The sequence below is a fragment of the Lytechinus variegatus genome, chromosome 8 (assembly GCF_018143015.1).
Source record: "Lytechinus variegatus isolate NC3 chromosome 8, Lvar_3.0, whole genome shotgun sequence".
In the NCBI taxonomy this organism is placed as follows: Eukaryota; Metazoa; Echinodermata; class Echinoidea; order Temnopleuroida; family Toxopneustidae; genus Lytechinus; species Lytechinus variegatus.
Genome location: NC_054747.1, coordinates 32,327,887 through 32,335,232, shown reverse-complemented (window position 1 = coordinate 32,335,232; position 7,346 = coordinate 32,327,887). Strand labels below are relative to the sequence as shown.

The 7,346-nt window shown below is 34.9% G+C and overlaps 1 pseudogene; it reads right to left on the bottom strand.

Annotated features, from left to right (window-relative positions):
• LOC121419654 overlaps positions 1 to 6,783 on the bottom strand; it is a 21,524-nt pseudogene extending 14,741 nt beyond the window's left edge.
• Between the last annotated feature and the right edge of the window lie 563 nt (positions 6,784 to 7,346).

The window sequence follows — 7,346 nt, the reverse complement described above, 5'->3', positions numbered from 1 at the left end:
ACATTTACTCAGATGGTAGCTTATAAAATTACCTTAACATTCATGTAAAAATATATCAAAAACTCGCATTGCTTCGGAAAGTATTGATGTTTGTTCAAGGGGGATTTACCTTTTTTGTTGCGTCTATATATATATATATATATATATATATATATATTATATATATACACACACACACACCCACCCACACACACACACACATATATATATATACACACATGTAAGTATTTATATATTTATTTAAAAAGTTTATAAGATAATCTTACCTTCTTCATATTTTGTCGTTGGATGGCTCGTCGTCCATTTTTCGGTAGTTTCTGAAAGTCATACATCAACAACGTAGTATTATCTTATGGGACAATTTTTTCCCATTTCTATATCAACGATGTATAGAGCTTCATTATCCGTGGCTAACAGAATAACTAATCTAGATATTGTCCTTCCTTTGTTTCAATGGTCATCTCTTATTTTGATTGTCTTTCGTTTGAATCATATGTTACGGTTTTCTACATGATAGCTATAATTATGTGACTATTGCTGAAAAACAGATTTTTATCAATAACCGAATTGTAAACAATGGATTAAAACGTAATCTTGCTTGTTAAGATAAGTACAACGGTAGGCATGATAGATCGACGGAAAACACATTGTGATATTGTATCACATGTTATTTTTTTATTTCCTCTATCATGTACATGATCCTTCTTTACAGATTGCCATGGTCGAATCGAATGACGAGAGAAACAAAAAAGAACATCTACATCATTCCGACTTTCTTGTCAAATGAGGGAGGTGCTCAATTCACTGGTATCTGCATGCATATAGATTCATTCACCTTGCTCATAGAAGCATTGTATAACAATGATTTCTCAAGAAAGTTAATTTACCCAGTGTATTCTTTACATTGTAAAAAATATTGGGTAACATTTTTACCATCACGAGGGTAATTATGTGTCAAACCAATTTGGAGCAATATTTCATCCAATGCGGAAAGCTAATTGTCCAGTGATGTTGAAAAATAAGCAGCAATTACTTAAGAATGGGCAAAATTTTCATCACACTGGATAACTAAAAATGCCAAAAAGAAATGCCCAATGTTGGTTGGACATATAATTACCCTTATGGAACACTTTTCCCTAATATCTTTTTAGAGTGTAATGGACTTACTTGTTGGGCCATATCTTGTTTTGCCACTTGTTGTATTTCCAAGGTAATTCCCTGCAACACATTCAAACTCTGTTGACAGATAATATTCTGATTTTGTTATATCCACAAAATTATATCCTGTTGAAGATGCATGCTTCAGAGTATCATTGGCGTATATGAAGTAATTTCTTACCACTGGAAAAGGTTGGTTGGCAGCATCAATGTCACATGTAACTCTCAAATTTGAATCAAGAAAACCAAACTTTACTGTCACAATATCATTTCTAGGGGCACCTGAATAAATGATGAAATGCAAAAGTTGAAATAAACAGTTAGCAGAATCACATGGGGAAATTGCCCCTGTGAATGCTCTCTATAGCAGTTCTGTGCGTATTTCCATTAAAATGTGGACAAATAAAAATCTTTGAAGATTTTATTCACAATATCTTACAATGAATGTGTGTGCTTGTGTGTAAGGGTGCGTGTGTGAGGGTGTGTGTGTTTGAGCAGAAATCTCCTAGACAAACAACTAAAATTATGCAACATGCTTTATGTCATGATTTTTTCCACGAACTTCGGACCCTTTTATAAATATTCGAGCATATTAATTCGGAATTTTCATTCCTACTTTTGACGACTGGGAAAGTTATGTTGAGCTCTGTCCCACGGAACATATTTGTCCGATATTGCAGTTTAGGGGGGAGGGGGAGTACTGATATAATGTGCATTTGTATTTCCGTCATGTATTCTTTGGATAGCAGATATAATGATATTATTTGTATATTATAGTAGACTTGTTAAGAGGTTGAACGCTGCATTTTTGAGTACAAATGTCCCACTTGGCACAAATGTTCCTTGAGTCAACAGAAAAAGATTCATCCAAAGAGACACGCTGTATCTATGCAAATAAGCAAGTAATTTGCATAAATTTGCATATTATGTCGATATTGTATAAACAAGTAATTCAGAATATATATTTCACCAGAACTGCCCTAAAATTGGAAATAAAGACTTAGGGTAAGACAGGGAAAAAATTGTCATAAAATAATTGGGATATCCTTGTTTATTATTACCTAATTTACATAAATTATGCAAACTATGATTTAAAACAAGAGTATTTTTTCAAGAATCCTGAACTGTTTTATAAATAACAGCAATTAATACAAAATGTCAACATTCTACATGAAAGAGAATATATTAGCGAAAACATCGATATGCTTCATGACAGTATTAGCAGTGTAGTAAAATAACGAGAAATCGTCATTACGGTGTAGCGTTAATTTCGGTGAAAGTTACGTAATCTTCGCACACCGAATTCGCATAGCGGCAGCATGGTCGAGTGATTTTTGTAGCCTGTTATTAGTCGTTTCGCGCGTATTTGACACACAAGCTTGCACCGTGCAATGATGCACACAGCACCCACGCTCTTGACCGAAGAGACGACCCAACATGCCCAATGAACTTACACACAAACTAAGGCCTATACCTCGGCTATCTTTCCTTGTATGCACACGTTAATGCACACACCAACCCCCATCTCCCTGGTATACACATGATACATGTAATGATAAGACAGGATTGAGATGAATGAGGGAAATTGTTCTCTGACCATCGACGTGATCATTGTGAATGTAGGCCTACAAACATGCACGCTAACTGACCACGGGACCATACAGCCAGTACCAAATTATTCACCGTTTCCCCCTTTTCTGCACTTAACAGTCATAAGCCAAAGGAAAAATAAGGGATATTAATGATTCATGCGATATTGGACAAGTCATGTAAGTTTTATAATTTCATCATGTTCATCTGTTTTGTAATTGACGATCCTGATCCTTCACTGTGTCGGTGAACTGCATCAAGGACTCATCATTTTTAAATAGTTTTTACTGGTTTTTATTGTACATGTCAATCTTATGTTCCCCGTTGCTATCACCTATGAATATTAATACTATAACGAACCTTCAAGTACGACGTTGTGTGCATATTGATCAGTACACTACGTGTAGAATGAAAGTTTACATATCGGATACAAAAGTTTACGTGAATGACGGCTGTCATAAACGCCTATCAGTCGTTTTATTCAGCTCGGCAAAACTGATGTACAGGTTCTTTTGGTAATTTATAACAAAATGCCACGGTAAAAAAAAAATCGGCGCGGATAGATCGAATGCTAATAAAGTTGAAAAACAAAGTATCGTACTTTGCAGAAATCCTTTTGTTTTGGGACAAATCGCCGGGAAGGGAAAGAAGGGGGAAGAGCTCGTGGAATCGTTCGCTCTCGCTCGTTTCTCATAGGTTTTGCGTGCAAATCTCCGTGAACCGCTGGCAATGTGCAGCGCTCTCGCTGTTATCGATTCACTGTGGTGACCTCATTTTATTACATGTTTGCGTAATGACGATTTCGCGTGATTTTACTACACTGATTAGTGTCTTAAGTTGCTTAGAAAGAGGGCAAATATAATATCAAAATGTATGACGTGATATTGCGCTAAAACGAGACCAAAACAACCTCTATGTCACAGTCACACTCACGAATCGGACAATAAAGCGATCAATGGTATGTCATTCGAGATAACACAATCTCAACACAATAACTTCCATCGGCTTCTCGTATCGCTTTTGTTGGTGTGTCTGCCACACCGTAATCTATGATACATACGGGCAAAATGCATTTCGGTATCGGTAAAACACTATTAATTTTGTTTTATTTGTTTCTAATTTGTTTCTCTTGGAAAATTTACAGGAGACATTGCTTTGCAGGTTACTGCTTTAATGAAGCTCTGGCACATGAATCATGACGAATGTACCCTACCTCAATCCATATATTAACTTTGTTAAAATATATATGTTTTGGAGACCCCAAAGTGGCAAAACTGCATCTCCCCGGCATTCCCACTACTTTACAAAACTAGTTTGACTTGTATTATCAACTTGGAAAACACAGATGTATGGGACATCAGACAACATGATTCCTGAAAAAAAGTTTTTTAATTTTGTTTATTTAAGCCCACGGGACCCCTCCGAATTCACCCCATCCCCTATTTAGACTTTAAATAAAAAAATATCATGTTTTAAAGCCATCGGCAAGGCAAATTGCGTTTTTTTGGTATAATAAAGCAAATTTTATATCTATATTTTCATACTTACATTCATCATTATTGATATTATTATAATTATTATTAATATTATTATTATTACTATTATTTTTATTATTATTGTTCTGCCGTTTGTAATAGTGCTCTAGCACAGTAAAGGCTATAACCCAACAGGAGCATGCCTAGGATACCCTTTCCCTTTTTGGTTTTATGTATTAAAAAAAAATTATCAATGTTTTCGCTAATATATTCTCTTTCATGTAGAATGTTGACATTTTGTATTAATTGCTGTTATTTATAAAACAGTTCAGGATTCTTGAAAAAAATACTGTTTTAAATTATAATTTGCATAATTTATGTAAATTAGGTAATAATAAACAAGGATATCCCAATTATTGTGTGGCAGTTTCTTCCCTGTCTTACCCTAAGTCTTTATTTCCAATTTTAGGGCAGTTCTGGTGAAATATATATTCTTAATTACTTGTTTTTACATATCGACATAATATGCAAATTTATGCAAATTACTTGCTTATTTGCATACATACAGCGTGTCTCTTTGGATGAATCTTTTTCTTTTGACTCAAGGAACATTTGTGCCAAGTGGGACATTTGTACTAAAAAATGCAGCGTTCACCCCTTTTTTTGCAGTTAACAAGTCTACTATTATCATTATAACAGATACCCCCCAAATGAAGTCATTACATGTAAACCATATCAAAGAGAAGAGTAGGACCAACCCCTTAGTATTACCATGCCTCGCATGTTTTTTATTGTAAATAATTAACCGCCCTTTCACATGGTAAAAAAAATCGCAATTTGAATGATGATTCCAGTGAAAAATAAGCTAGAACATGATTAGAATCACGAACGCTGATCACAATCACGAATTCAAATTCTACTCCGGAGGTGAATTCCAGATAAGAGTCACTCATATTTTTTGGGGCGGAGCTTACGTGACCTTTTACGCATTGTATCACGGAAATAAATAAAAGTGCATTGTGTTTGCGATGCAGTGCTTTGATTGACAAGTCACCAAGGACATATACCACCTTCGCTCGGGAAATCGAATTCAAATCACATTTTTCGAATGAGCGTGTAAAAGGTCCGACTATTGTAAAGACGAATTGCAATTATTATTAGAATGATGATTCAAGATTCACGTGGGAAAATTCCCGAAGTGTTGCTAACCGATAAATCAGATAATAGCCTTGAAAACTGACATACTGAAGCTTCTGGACATGCACTTGTCTCTTTCGGTTCTATTTTCATGTATATTGTTTCGCTCTAGCGTCGTGGTCATTCATGCGATTTTACTATGACGAATTCATGTCAGTATGTCCGTTTTCAATGCAAAATTCCGATTTTTTTTCTCTTTCAAATCCCTTTTCACATTTTCTTGCTAATACAATAGTATCTAGTACAATAATAGGTGAATTTGCGTGAGTGCTAGTATCACTATTATTTTGAGTTGAGCCATAGAAGGACATTAAGACCTTGCTAACTCCCCATGCGTATAACAGACAATATCTGTTATACTAGTTAAAATAAATTTTTAATGTTATATTATGATATAGATTTTGATAATGCAGAACTTGAATTGAATAGTACAAAACTTATTCACAACAATAAAGTGCCTACAGTGCATCTTAAGAAGCTAGTAGATCTATGTTAGAATGTTTATAAAAATAATTGATACCACGCTACAGTGTTATTTTTTTAAAATCAACAATCAAATCTTAAATACTCTGCTTTGGTATGTTTCATCAGTGTGCAAACTTTCATATACTTTTGTTTTGAGACTAAACCAAATAAAAAGAATATGAGCTTACTGTGCATCTCAAGATCTTCCCTTATGTCTCCATTGAGAGGACATAGAACATGACCTCTGATGACACATCTCAATGTTTGACCATAGTTCTCCCTAGTAGCTGGAAATGTACAGACAATCTCTTTACTAAAAAGTCTTGGATCAGCTGGAAGAGTATATTCTTGAAGACCATCACACGGGGCAGGATCATCACCTAGCATCAATTCGAGTGTTTCTTGTGGCCTACCTCCTGTAGCTGTACACGTTGCTGTATATACATCAGCATCGTCTGCAATAGCACTTCCAACCGTCAATGATCGTGTTGATTGGACTGAAAATACAATTTGAATTTTCTATCTTTACATGTGTATGTCTACTGACATTGATCTATTTTCAATCATTTTACAAATCATTTTCATACCACTATTTTCCGAAACATGAACATTTAGATAATCTTTTATCATTTATAGACTGCATTAGTTCTCTACCAATCACAAAAACAAACAATAATAATAAAATGAAACGTAGAACACCTCTTACATTCAAAAGTTTTTAAAAGAAATATATTTGTGTCAGTGTCAGTTAAATATAAGGTGTTGATGAATATAACTTGAATTTACCATCTTTGTTTAACATACCTTCTACTTTAAGTTCCTTGACATCAGTCTCCAATGACCCTGAGAAGCATGTATACCGTCCTTCATCGTCTATCTGTGAATTACTGATTGTCATAGTGGATAGGGGATAAGCACCACCCGTCTGTGATACATCAAAATTGTCATATTTTGTTGCTTCTGCTGGGTAGGTTCTTAGTGTACCACTGAAAATGTCAACATTTGGAACTACTGAGACATCTGTCCATCGAAATGAACCTCCTATGCCTATAGAATCAGGGGTCTGCCCGCATTTGTAAACGGCATTATGTCCTCTCTCTACCGCGGAAGGTCCGTAGAAAGCCAAAAGGGACTGGCTTTTCGCAAGTTCTATGAACTTCAAAAATCAATAAACAAAATTATAAACAAGATATTATTCAAAGGAGAAACAAGAAGGAATAGCTTAAGTCCTATGTATCGGAGGAAGGGGGTTAAGTCTGCTATACTCCTCTCGCAAACACATGTGTCAAAACCACCACAATGCGTTAATTCGGACTGCCAATTTATACACTATTTACATGGTTTGCTAATTCCCACGTGCTTTCTTCTCCATTCTTTCTTCTTTTGTGAATCAAAATCCCGTAAAACATATAAAAAATGCCCTTTAGCAATATATAAAAAGTCGATTGAATTATAATTCAA